This window comes from Ovis canadensis, chromosome Y (genome assembly GCF_042477335.2).
Source record: "Ovis canadensis isolate MfBH-ARS-UI-01 breed Bighorn chromosome Y, ARS-UI_OviCan_v2, whole genome shotgun sequence".
In the NCBI taxonomy this organism is placed as follows: Eukaryota; Metazoa; Chordata; class Mammalia; order Artiodactyla; family Bovidae; genus Ovis; species Ovis canadensis.
Window position 1 is genome coordinate 11899340 of NC_091271.1, and position 13475 is coordinate 11912814.

Genomic DNA, 13475 nt, shown 5'->3' on the forward strand with positions numbered 1-13475 from the left:
GCTATCTACGACAAACCCACAGCAAACATTATCCTCAATGGTGAAAAATTGAAAGCATTTCCCCTAAAGTCAGGAACAAGACAAGGGTGTCCACTTTCACCGCTACTATTCAACATAGTTCTGGAAGTTCTGGCCACAGCAATCAGAGCAGAAAAAGAAATAAAAGGAATCCAAATTGGAAAAGAAGAAGTAAAACTCTCACTGTTTGCAGATGACATGATCCTCTACATGGAAAACCCTAAAGACTCCACCAGAAAATTACTAGAGCTCATCAATGAATATAGTAAAGTTGCAGGATATAAAATCAACACACAGAAATCCCTTGCATTCCTATACACGAATAATGAGAAAGTAGAAAAAGAAATTAAGGAAACAATTCCATTCACCATTGCAACGAAAAGAATAAAATACTTAGGAATATATCTACCTAAAGAAACTAAAGACCTATATATAGAAAACTATAAAACACTGATGAAAGAAATCAAAGAGGACACTAATAGATGGAGAAATATACCATGTTCATGGATTGGAAGTGAAAATGAGTATACTACCCAAAGCAATTTACAAATTCAATGCAATCCCTATCAAGCTACCAGCCACATTTTTCACAGAACTAGAACAAATAATTTCAAGATTTGTATGGAAATACAAAATACCTCGAATAGCCAAAGCAATCTTGAGAAAGAAGAATGGAACTGGAGGAATCAACTTACTACAAAGCCACAGTCATCAAGACAGTATGGTACTGGCACAAAGACAGACATATAGATCAATGGAACAAAATAGAAAGCCCAGAGATAAATCCACACACATATGGACACCTTATCTTTGACAAAGGAGGCAAGAATATACAATGGAGTAAAGACAATCTCTTTAACAAGTGGTGCTGGGAAAACTGGTCAACCACTTGTAAAAGAATGAAACTAGATCACTTTCTAACACCGCACACAAAAATAAACTCAAAATGGATTAAAGATCTAAATGTAAGATCAGAAACTATAAAACTCCTAGAGGAGAACATAGGCAAAACACTCTCAGACATAAATCACAGCAGGATCCTCTATGATCCACCTCCCAGAATGCTGGAAATAAAAGCAAAAATAAACAAATGGGATCTAATTAAAATTAAAAGCTTCTGCACAACGAAGGAAAATATAAGCAAGTTGAAAAGACAGCCTTCTGAATGGGAGAAAATAATAGCAAATGAAGCAACTGACAAACAACTAATCTCAAAAATATACAAGCAACTTATGCAGCTCAACTCCAGAAAAATAAACGACCCAATCAAAAAATGGGCCAAAGAACTAAATAGACATTTCTCCAAAGAAGACATACAGATGGTTAACAAACACATGAAAAGATGCTCAACATCACTCATTATTAGAGAAATGCAAATCAAAACCACAATGAGGTACCACTTCACACCAGTCAGAATGGCTGCCATCCAAAAATCTGCAAGCAATAAATGCTGGAGAGGGTGTGGAGAAAAGGGAACCCTCCTACACTGTTGGTGGGAATGCAAACTAGTACAGCCACTAAGGAGAACAGTGTGGAGATTCCTTAAAAAATTGCAAATAGAACTCCCTTATGACCCAGCAATCCCACTTCTGGGCATACACACCGAGGAAACCAGAATTGAAAGAGATACATGTACCCCAATGTTCATCGCAGCACTGTTTATAATAGCCAGGACATGGAAACAACCTAGATGTCCATCAGCAGATGAATGGATAAGAAAGCTGTGGTACATATACACAATGGAGTATTACTCAGCTGTTAAAAAGAATTCATTTGAATCAGTTCTGAGGAGATGGATGAAACTGAAGCCGATTATACAGAGTGAAGTAAGCCAGAAAGAAAAACACCAATACAGTATACTAACACATATATATGGAATTTAGGAAGATGGCAATGACGACCCTGTATGAAAGACAGGGAAAGAGACACAGATGTGTATAACGGAGTTTTGGACTCAGAGGGAGAGGGAGAGGGTGGGATGATTTGGGAGAATGACATTCTAACATGTATACTATCATGTGAATTGAATCGCCAGTCTATGTCTGACGCAGGATGCAGCATGCTTGGGGCTGGTGCATGGGGATGACCCAGAAAGATGTTATGGGGAGGGAGGTGGGAGGGGGGTTCATGTTTGGGAATGCATGTAAGAATTAAAGATTTTAAAATGTAAAAAATAAAAAACTAAAAATAAAAAAAAAGAAAAAAAAAGAAAGATTTTAAAATTTAAAAAATAAAAAACTAAAGTGATGAAAACAAACAAACAAACAAACAAACTGTAAATAGAACTGTCATACAACCCAGCAATCCCACTGCTGGCCATACACACCAAGGAAACCAGAATTGAAACAGACACGTGTACACCACAATGTTCATCACAGCACTATTTCTAATAGCGAGGGCTTTGATGCAACCTAGATGTCCATCAGCAGACTAATGGATAAGAAAGCTGCGGTATATATACACAATGGAATATAACTCAGTCACTAAAAAGAATACATTTCAATCAGTTCCAGTGAGGTGGATGACACTGAAGCCTATTATACAGAGTGAAGTTAGCCAGAAAGAAAAATACCAATAGAGTAAACTAGCGCATATATGTGGAATTTAGAAAGATGGTCATGATAAACCTGTACATGAGACAGCAAAACAGACACAGATGTATAGAACAGTCTTTTGGACTCTGTGAGAGAGGGCGAGGGTGGGATGATTTGGGATAATGGCATTGAAACATGTATAATATTATTTGTCAAACGAATCACCAGACCAGTTCGATGTGTGATACAGGATCCTCGGGGCTGGTGCACTGGGATAACCATGAGGAATGGTTTGAGGAGGGAGGTAGCAGGGGTTTTCAGGATAGGGAACATGTGTACACCTGTGGTGGATCCATGTTAATGTGTGGCAAAACCAATACAATATTGTAAAGCAATTAGACTACTCTTAAAATAAGCAAATTTATGTTATAAATAATCTAAAATTGTGCCCAACGTGAGGAAAACAACAGCATTTTTTGAACAATATCACTAAGTAAATTTGAGTTGCAATTTTCTGGGTTCAAGGTGCCCTCATACGTATGAGCCCTAACTCTTATTACAGAGAGAATAGTGGAAAATTAGCTAGATGAAAGGAGAGCTTTTCAGCAACAAGATATGAATGTTTCATCCTTAAAGATATTAAGTAATGTAGGGCTTCCCAAACAGTTTATTAAGATCTTGGGAGCTAGCAATGAGTTTGGTCACCTAAATAAAGTTGCCTAAAATTATATTTTGACATATATACATATATACACCTGTCTATGCATGAATATGTGTATGAAAAAGTGTGCAATGGGTTTTAATTTATGTTAGGTGTAATAGAAATGGGAAAAAAAAACAAATGTAGAATGATTCAAAATCTACTCGATTATTGAATATTATGTAAGTTGAAATACTTCAAAATATGTTTTCTTGGCTGCATGTAAAATATGAGGATTATTTTATATCACTCACCTCTCTCCTTTTCATAAATATATACTAATTTTCAAATGTTTGTCCCGTTTCACGACAAAATACTGATATAGAAATATATATATATACAATATAAAATAGATATGTTCTCATATCATAAACTATTGATAGCAAGCTTAGATTTTAGAATTATTTCCAACTCCATGCTCCATCTCAACAGGAAAGAGCCAAAGTTGTTGCTGACTCAATCACTCCAAGATCTGAGAACCCTGAAAAAGAAACTGAACCTGCACTGAGATTTTCTGTCATATTTATGATCGAGCTCTAAGTCTAAGACTTTTTTTCCTTTGTTGTACTAAGCAGTCCCTTCTTAAGATTGAAAAGCATGGAAATTGAGAAAGAGAGGTAGGAGATTGTAGAACTCCTCATGTTCAAAAGTAATTTTAATCAGAGAAGCTAGAAAAGACAGAAACTAAGGAAAACAATCAAGTGATAGAGAATAATAATGATTTAGCCATTTATCAAATTCAAGGGTCTTTAGTACCTCCTCAAGGGCCACCGTGGAGAAGGAAATGGCAACCCACTCCAGTGTTCTGCCTGGAGAATCCCAGAAATGGGGGAGCCTGGTGGGATGCCTTCTTTGGGGTTGCACAGAGTCGGACATGACTGAAGCGAATTAGCAGCAGCAGCAGCAAGGACCGTCGATAACATTCTGAGCAATATCCTGTGAACAATTTTAGAGATGCTAAAGCCCAAAACAGGCTGAAATTTAAGTACATAGTTGGAACTAGACGGTCAATGATGTGGACTCCCAATATCCCCAGTAGTAGGTCATTAGTCGAATGTCCCAATATTGATCAAAGACCCCATGTTCCACCCTCACTCATCCATTAAAATATTTCCCCTGAAAGTATTTGGGGATTCGTGTCTTTGAAGTACCAGCTGCTAAGACACGTTGCTTGGTCCTACAATAAGCACTTCCCACCCCCACCTCCACCCCCCACTGAAATCCAGAGGCAGTTCATAAATTTTTTTGCACAGAAGCAAGTAGACCAAGTCTGCTAGGGTAACAGTACTGAATATTAAGAATGTGTGTATAGAAGGATGATAAATCACTTTTATTTCAGAAATAAAGTAGATTTATTGATGTGAGTTTTCAATAACCCTGTATGCGAGACAGCAAAAGAGACACAGATGTATAGAACAGTCTTTTGCACTCTGTGGGAGAGTGAGAGGGTGGGATGATTTGGGAGAATGGCATTGAAACATGTATAACATCACATATGAAATGAGTCGTCAGCCCAGGTTCAATGCATGATACTGGATGCTTGGGGCTGGTGCACTGGGACGACCCAGAGGGATGGTACAGGTTGGCAGAAGGGAAGGGGTTCAGGAAAGGGAACATGTGTACACCTGTGGCGGACATATGTTAATGTATGGCAAAATCAATACAATAATGTAAAGTAATTAACCTACAATTAAATAAATTTATTTAAAAAAAGAAATCATTCAAAAACCCCCATACCTACATTGAAACCAAGCAACACCAAGAGCCAATAAGTTCCAGAGGAAGACACACCATGCAAATTCTCCAGCAACACAGGAACAGAGTCTGGAGCTTCAATATACAGGTTGCCTAAACAGCAAACCCATAGACATCTCAAACCTCACTACTGGACACTTCATTGCACTCCAGAGAGACGAGATGCAGCTCCACCCACCGGAACACTGACACAAGCTTCTTCTAACCAGGAAATTTGACAAGTCACTCTTCCAACCCCACCCACAGGGAGGAACCTTCACAATAAAGAGGAACCACAAACTCCCAGAAAGAGAAAGGGCATCCCAAACACAGGAACCAAAACACAAACAAACAACAACAACAACAAAAAAAAACTTTAGTAATGAGATTTTGCATGCTTCATGGGTTTGGTTACTATTTCTGTCAGCAGTCTGTATTTTAAGTTGATGCTGAAGGAAACACTGGTTGAACATTACCCTTCAATTGCTAGGAGACCAGTGACTTTATCATGTCACAACTAACCTTCGATTGCTAGGAGACCAGTGATTTTGTGATGTCATAGCTTTTTGACTTGGAGGACCTCTGTGATGGTCCAGAGAGTTTCTCTCCGTAGGCCAGCCAAACATCATTTGAATTTGCATTGTGTAAAACCAGACAAATGAGAAAATTATCTGAAGAAAGATTTCCCTGAGATGGCACATATTTCTTCAGAAATTCAAGATGGACCTCCTAAAGATGAATCCACTGGTTCAGAAACCTCCATTTTCTTATTGGTATGATTACACAACTGGGGACTCAGTTTTGAGATCTATGATTGAAGAATATGCTTTTCAGGCTTTGTCTCAGGATCTGGTGATCAAAAGACCACACTACACATATTCTGTCTCTGAAGCAGATGATGTGAATGATTTTCTTTCACTCACATTTCCACAAAAACTTTGGAATATAGTTGAAAGTGATCAGTTTGAATCTATTTGGTGGGATGAGACAGGCACATGTAGAGAGATCAATGAAGAACTCTTTAAGAAAGAAGTCTTGGAAAGAAAGGAGCCTTTCAGAATATTTGGAACCAAGAGTATGAAAAGTTTAATTCGACAGCTTAATCTTTATGGATTTAATAAAAACCGACAAACTGTTCAAAGGTCGGCTTCACTATCTTTCTGGAAGAAGAAAACAACACCTCTCTTTTGAGTAAGGTATTCCAAAATTTTCACTTTTTGGCAATATGTCAGATTAAATCATGTGACTTAGAAAGCATGTTCATATATGTAGCTAAAAGGGAGTTTAAACTTGAGATAACAAATTATTGAAAAGCTTTTATTTTTTTGAAGTTGAGAACAGCTGGAGGTTAGAATATTGGATGTTTAACAAACATTCCTAGCAACTTGAAACAAGATACAAGTTCTGAAGCTACTTAAAGTGGCGTTTACTATATATATACAACATATTTTTAGTTGAGCATATATGTTCTAACATGTTACCTGTTAAAACTACAAACAGAGGTATTTTACAGATGTTATTTAATCTTCCATTAAAGGAAACTTATAGCGATATGAAGGAATGAAATTAGTAAAGAATGAAAAATGAATACAATAGAGAAGAAAATATTGTAACACAACCAAAACTTTATTCTCCCGTATGACTACTAGGAGACTTCCAGCAGAACAGGGCATTTAAAAAACACTCTGTAAAGGGCCAAAAAAGAAATATGTTAGGCTTTGCGAATATGATCATTGGCGATTATTTAAGTTTTCAGCCATAGATAATAACCAAAGAAACTGGCAAGTCCCTGTTCCAACCTTAAGGACTCTGAAAATTGAATTTCACACAATTTTCACGTCAGAGAATAAAATTATTTTCGGTTTTCCTCAGCCATTAAAAGTGTAAAGCTCTAAAATTTAAAAAAAAAAGAAGAAGAAGAAGAAGAAGAAGAAGAAGAAGAAGAAGAAGAAGAAGAAGAAGAAGAAGAAGAAAAAGTAAAGCTCATTCTCAGCTCACAATAGACAGTGCAAAAACAGGGCCAGGCTGCCCTGCATTGATTGAAATGTAATTCCAAGAGGAGAGCCTTCAAGATCCACTGTATGGTCAAGTTCCTTAAGCAAAGAACTTGCTTATGGGAGGTCACTGTTAGGGACCAACTGACAGGCTCTAAGACCTGAGTCATGTTTACCAGAAAGAGACAGGATATGGATCAGGGTCCACTTGTACAATATCTCAAGTGTTCTGTTGCTCAGTTGTGTGGTATTCTTTGTAACCCAATGGACTGCAGCACTGCAGGCTTCCCTGTCCATCAACTCCAGGAGCTTGCTCAAACTCAAGTCCTTTGAGTTAATGAGGCTAACCAACAATCCCATCCTCTGCTGTCCCCTTCTCCTACTTTCATTTTTTTCCACATAATGGTCTTTTCCAATGAGACAGTTATTCCCGTCAGGTAGCCCAAGTACTGGAGCTTCAGCTTCAGCAACAGCCTTTCCAATGAATATGCAGGGGAGATTTACCTTAGGATTGACTGGTTTGATCTCCTTGCAGTCCAAGAGCCTGTCAAGTCTCCAACACATCACTTCAAGTTATGCAAGTGTAGTTCCTCTAGACCCGAGGTTGTGTGAACAAAAGAGATAAGTTAATCTGCTCACTTTCACAGCCAACATACAGTGGTGGGTCAGGCATAGATAACCTTCATAGACACTCCTGTTCCCGAAAGGGGAGGGGAGATGAGAGTCAATAGTAGCAGTTCTGAAATCCCATGGGTTCTTGTGGGCAGTCCTTTGATTAGTATTTAAGGCCTGGAAACTTCCTAGGCTTCAGTCTCTAATTTTTTTTAATTCTGCCCCCTGACATGATGCCATTGCATGAAAGGTGGCTAGTATATGGTTACATGAAACAGTCTCCCTAGCCTGCTCCCTGCTTGTAGAAGGTAGAAGTCCATAGCTCTTATTTTGTACTATTGCTGGTCCTTTCAGTCCGAGCTGAACTTAAATATGTTATCTTAAAACCTTCGTGTGTTTCCTGATAATCTTACTGGTGTTCATGACAAAGCACCCCACTCCAAAGCCACAATCACACATGTCTTCATAATAAGGCTTACTCTGTCTTGGTTTTCTGCTGAGATAGCTGAGAGATAACACCCTGAACCTTGGTAGAAGTCTTATTGTGTGACTGAAAGGATCTCTGAGTGACACCCCTAAACTCTTTGGAGGGTATTGGCCTGACTAAATTATGCCATGAGTCTTCCCCTTCCAGCTTTCTGAGGCTTAAGAAAGAATTTTACAGTCACACTCATCTTTAGAACACCTTTGTTTATTAAAAAAAATAATATGAAGAAGAATTGGCCTATAGGTGGTGTAAAATGTTATATTTAGACCACCTAATCTCAATGTCCTGGATATGATCTTGCTTGAGAGTCATTAGTTTTAAAATCTTCTGTCATCTTAAAAGACTGGAAAATTCCCAAATCAGCAAATTTTGTCTCCTGTTTTAATAATCTTAATCTTAAACATTTTTTTTTTAAACATCCCTTCATGTTTTACTACAGGCAGCAAGAAGAAACCAGGAAGCACTTTTGGCTGTTTGGATGGAAATCCTCTTAGATAACTCAACTAATTAAGCACAGTTTGTCCTCTCAGCTCATTAGGTACATTTTCTACTTTTCATAAACTGCAGGTGCAGTGGACTTTCCTCTTCACACTCCCCAGGCTCTTTCCTCCTGCCTCTCCTTTCTGCCAGGCATTCTAGGTGCGAATGTGATTCCACTTAGAACGTGTTTGCTCAGTGAGATAACAGGGAGCGATTCCCTGGCTTCAGTGCTTCTACTGGCCAGAGACTATGTACGTTTTCCTAAGAACTTCATGTTTTCGCTGTCCAACTTCTATCACCTGGCTAGGTCAGTTGCAATAGCTCATACTCACAAGTGAACTGGCAGGGATTTCTACGTGAAAATGTGCACAAACATACATGTGTACACAGTAACATCGCTGAGAGGAAACTTGTCCATTCGCAGAAGTACAAGCTTTCTTTTTCAGAAACATGAATTTTGATAAACACTCAAATTTCTATGCGCACATGTGCACAAACATACGCGTGTACACACTAATATCCCTGAGAGGAAACTTGTCTATATGCAGGAGTAAAAGGTTTCTTTTCCAGGAACATGAATTTTAGTAAGCACTCAAATTTCTAAGTGCACATGTGCACAAATGTACGGGTGAACACAGTAACATCGCTGAGATGAAACCTGTCCCTATGCAGAAGTATAAGCTTTCTTTTTCAGGAACATGAATTTTGGTAAGCACTCAAATTTCTACACGGACATGTGCTAACATGCGCGTGTACACAGTAATGTCCCTGAGAGGAAACTTGTCCATATGCAAAAGTACAAGCTTTCTTTTTCAGGAACATGAATTTTGGTAAGCACCATTTGTTTGTCCTTGTTTTTTCACTTGCTCATCAATCATGTCATGTTACACTTCTAACTCTGTGCCTTATCTTCAGCGGTTACAAAACCTTGGCATTTGCTATTGAGAGGGACTGGTCTGCAGAGCAGTGGGCAGGGTTGGAAGTTCTTGCCATGAACAGCTGTATAACACGTGCCTGCCTTCTGCATTCTCCCATCACCTTGGACAGCTTCACAGTACCAGTCACGTTGGCCTGACCCATTGCCTGTGCATTCCTTCAGGGGACCAGAAAACAAGGACCTCTGAGCTCAGCTGACTTGAAGAACTGCCTTCTCTGTGTGCACCTATCTAGGTCAATCAGTGTCAACGTTGTGCCCCTCTTTCTAGTCTACCACCCCTTACAGACCACAGCATTCTGAATGAGGCCCCCTGTTGTTCCTATCTGTGTAGCTTTCTGTGCGCACCATCTACCTGTGCCCCCATGTCCTACCTCCATGTAGCAGGAAAAGGCCAGAAACGTGTGAGCCTCCAAAAGCCCCCAGAGACTGTGACAGGCCTGGGTCTGATCCAAGGTTGTGAAGAAGGTGCACATGGATACAGGGTCTCTTCCGATACAAAGAATGGAACTGGAGACCATAAACATAAGGTGGCATCCCTACACGTCTTCCTTTCTGTTTAACACTACCCATGCACATGGAGTCCCCCAACAGATGATGCCCTGGGAAACCTGCAGGTTCTGGGCCCAGAGCTAATGCCTCCGTTGGACAGAAAGCAGCATTACTATCTCAAATGGACCAAGAGGGCTTGAACCACCCATGCCTCAGTGATTTGCTAAATGCCAAGGCTCTCTTTCAGTTGCTCTCATTAGGCCCAGGTAGGACTCCCTACAGTCATGCATCCCTGCTTCCCAACATAGCACCCTTGCCAAGGAAGCCAATGCCCGGTTGGGCCCAGGGACATCCAAGATGGTCACCTGGAAGGCAGCATCCCTCTGAGTGTCACCTGGGTGCAGATCCCCTACAACACAATCAGAGATTCTGCTCGAGCAAGACTACCAGAATCCTCCTTCAGGTGCAGACGTGCACCTTTGCCCCTCAGGCCCCCAAAGCGAGGGGCAAGACCCCAAAGAAAAGGAGGAATTCAAGTCAGAACTTTCAGCATGGAACATGGGGTATCTTTGGCAGGACCGCTACTGCCTAGAGTCTGGAACCTGAAAACCAGCAGGCCCTGAACTGCCCTAGGGGCTTCTCTGTCTCCACTCCCCTGAGGTCCCTTAGGACATGCAGTTTACCCACCGCCCTTGTCTTTTCTCTGTTCCCTCCCTCACAGGCATATCCTGGCATAGGGTCACACAGGGAAACCCACTTGCACTTTCCTCACCTTTGGGCACTGCCAGGGAGGCAGGCTGGAAGTGCCTGGAGGCACTTACAGACCATGTCTCTCCTAGGATGCCTGTGGTTTGGCAGATACAGCATACTTTAGCACATCTCATGTTCTGTGTCATATCGTGCCAGTGTGTGCCACCCTCAGGGAGGGCGTGTGCTGGCTGCTGAGCTGATCCAGGGCAGCACTGGCCCAGGACCTTCCCAGTTCTCCTTTTCACATGTGTGTGGAACAATCTCCAGTGCAGCAGGCAATCTGTGACTCTATCTCCTTCAGCTCTCTGCCCATCTTGGAAGGACCTTAGCCTCACCATCCCAGGTCTTACCATAGCCACGTCCATAATTTCCACAGGCCAGCCCATGGCCCCACACACTGAGGCAGTGGTTTCAAAGCCCCACCCCACGTGATTTGCCCTGTGTGAATCTTTAGACCATGAAACCCTCTTCCTGATCCAAACACACACAACAACATGGTAGAACTAATGAGCATGTTTTGTATCTGGTCCAATTGCAGATATCTGGAGCCACAGTCTGGAGTTATCACTGGCCACCCTTTCCTCGTTCCCATCCTGGGCAGGGTCAATGCAGAGATACAGCAACAAACCACCTTCCGCCTGGTCGCCTCATGACTCCTCTTCTGTTTGCTCAGCACCTCCTCTCCTGCCGCCTTCATCTCTGCCTCTGCCCTGGGCCAGACGCACACACACACACACACACACACACACACACACAGCCAACATAAATAAGCTTCCACACACGCATGCTCAGCACTGCAACACAAATGCAAACAATGAACATAGGTGTTTCAGGAGGTGAAGACGACCGAGGCCAGCAATGTTGGAGATGGCGACAGTAGGCACCGTGTCCTGCCCTTGGGGCTCCCTGTTCACCTTCTCTACAAACACTTCCATATTTTCCCAAGGCAGCCTGAAGCCGCTTCCAGTGCAGCATGTTTGGTGGGTGTGAGACACTGAGTGGTGAATGCGGAAATTCACAGAAGATCCCATGTCTGCACAGAGGTGCACTGGGACCCTGGAGAGGACACCTTTTAAATGATAGGCCTTCCCAGGGTAAGGGGAGGCGAGTGAAGTTCCCAGGAAATCTCAAACTCAGTGAGCAGCAGGAGGCCAGGGTATGGACGGACCCACAAAGGATAATTCTGACAAAGATACTTAATACACACTGCCTCTAGTAGTATCACCTGGATTCTGGTGCTGTCACCACAGCTGATTTGATGGAGACTTGCTTCAGTCACAGACACACCAGGTCCCCAAATAGACAGTCTCAGGAGGTCACCTGTTACATGCACGACCCAAATTCAGGCTCCACAGCCAGCTTGCATGAGTCTGAGCATCCCCATTTGGGAAACGACAGTGTCCCTGTAGTATCACACGACTGTCCCTTCAGGGCCCACCTTCAGACCTCATCTCCACCTATGTTTCTGTCAGTTACTCTCATGGAAGAATCTTCCTGCTCAGGGTACTAATTCAGGGGATCATCCCTCACATCTTCTCTGACAATCTGCTGGCAATACAAGCAAGGTGAGCCAGCAGACAAGAATCCCAAAGTGAATTGCTAACTGTGTTCAGGCCCAAAGCAACCACACCTCAGCAATCCTGTTTGATTCTGAGCAGTTGTGACCTGACAACCAGCTGAGAAAGTTAAGGCTCCTGGTGTCCATGCTGCGGCTGGATGGTCCCCGTTCAAATTTCTAGAACCAGTGGACAGGAGTGGAACAATGTGCCCTATACCCTACAGAGAGACAGGGGAGATGGGTGTGGATCCCACAGGTGGACAATCCACAACCTTGCACACCCACACTCATCACCCCAGGAACCACGTTTTACAAGTGATGTCAAGGTAAATCTACTTAGTGGTCACTGTGTTCAAGAAGTAGGGGGGTCCTGAAAGGAAAATATCAACTTGCAGTGGGACCATGGATAGCCCCGCAACAGCACCTGTCAGGATAGCGAGGAGGGAAATGGTTCCTGTGCCTCCTCCTCTACCTGAGCAGCAGACTTCAAAGAGCAGCATAAAGGATACAGGTATGGCCCAGAAGCAAGGGATGCCCTAGGTGATGGCGATCCTCCAAGCCAAGTCAGGCTTCCTCCTCTGATGGTTCTTGCACATGAACTGGAAGTAGGCCCTGCAGTTCTTCTTATGCTCAGAGCTCAGTTCCACCAGCAGGGGAGCCAGTGCCTGCAGCGCATCTTGCCCTGGAAGCTCAGTAGTGCTCCCGGGCCTTTTCTGGCCCTGCTCCTCCACCATCTTCTCAGCTCCTGGGAGAACCCCTACTGCTGCTCCTCATCTGCCACAACCTCCACCTCCTCCATGACGTCTTCCGCAAGCAGCTGGAACAACCACCCAATCCCCACCATGTCTCCATCCACCAGGGGCTCACCGTCATCCACCGCCTCCATCCTGCATAGCGTGGCTCCTTTTCCTGGCATGGAAACTTGTGGCTGCAAGGTCCCAGCCTCAAAAAGCCTCAGGATGGCAGGCTACCAACCCCAGTGCCCTGAAATCGGGGCTCACAACTAGGAAGGTCTGGGGTCCCAGGATGCTCCTGCATCCCTCTGACTGACTTTCACACTTCTCTTGGCCCTGGTCGTCACCCCAGGCTGGGGAAGATGTGAAGGGATGGGACATAATAGCACAACAAGTGGTGTGCAAATGCGGCTCAGACTTTGGTAATCCTGTGGGACCCACTAGCTCT

The 13475-nt window shown here is 42.6% G+C and overlaps 1 pseudogene; it reads left to right on the top strand.

Annotated features, from left to right (window-relative positions):
* Positions 1-5678: 5678 nt before the first annotated feature.
* On the top strand, positions 5679-11388 carry LOC138929838 (heat shock transcription factor, Y-linked-like; annotated as a pseudogene).
* The last annotated feature ends 2087 nt before the right edge of the window (positions 11389-13475 follow it).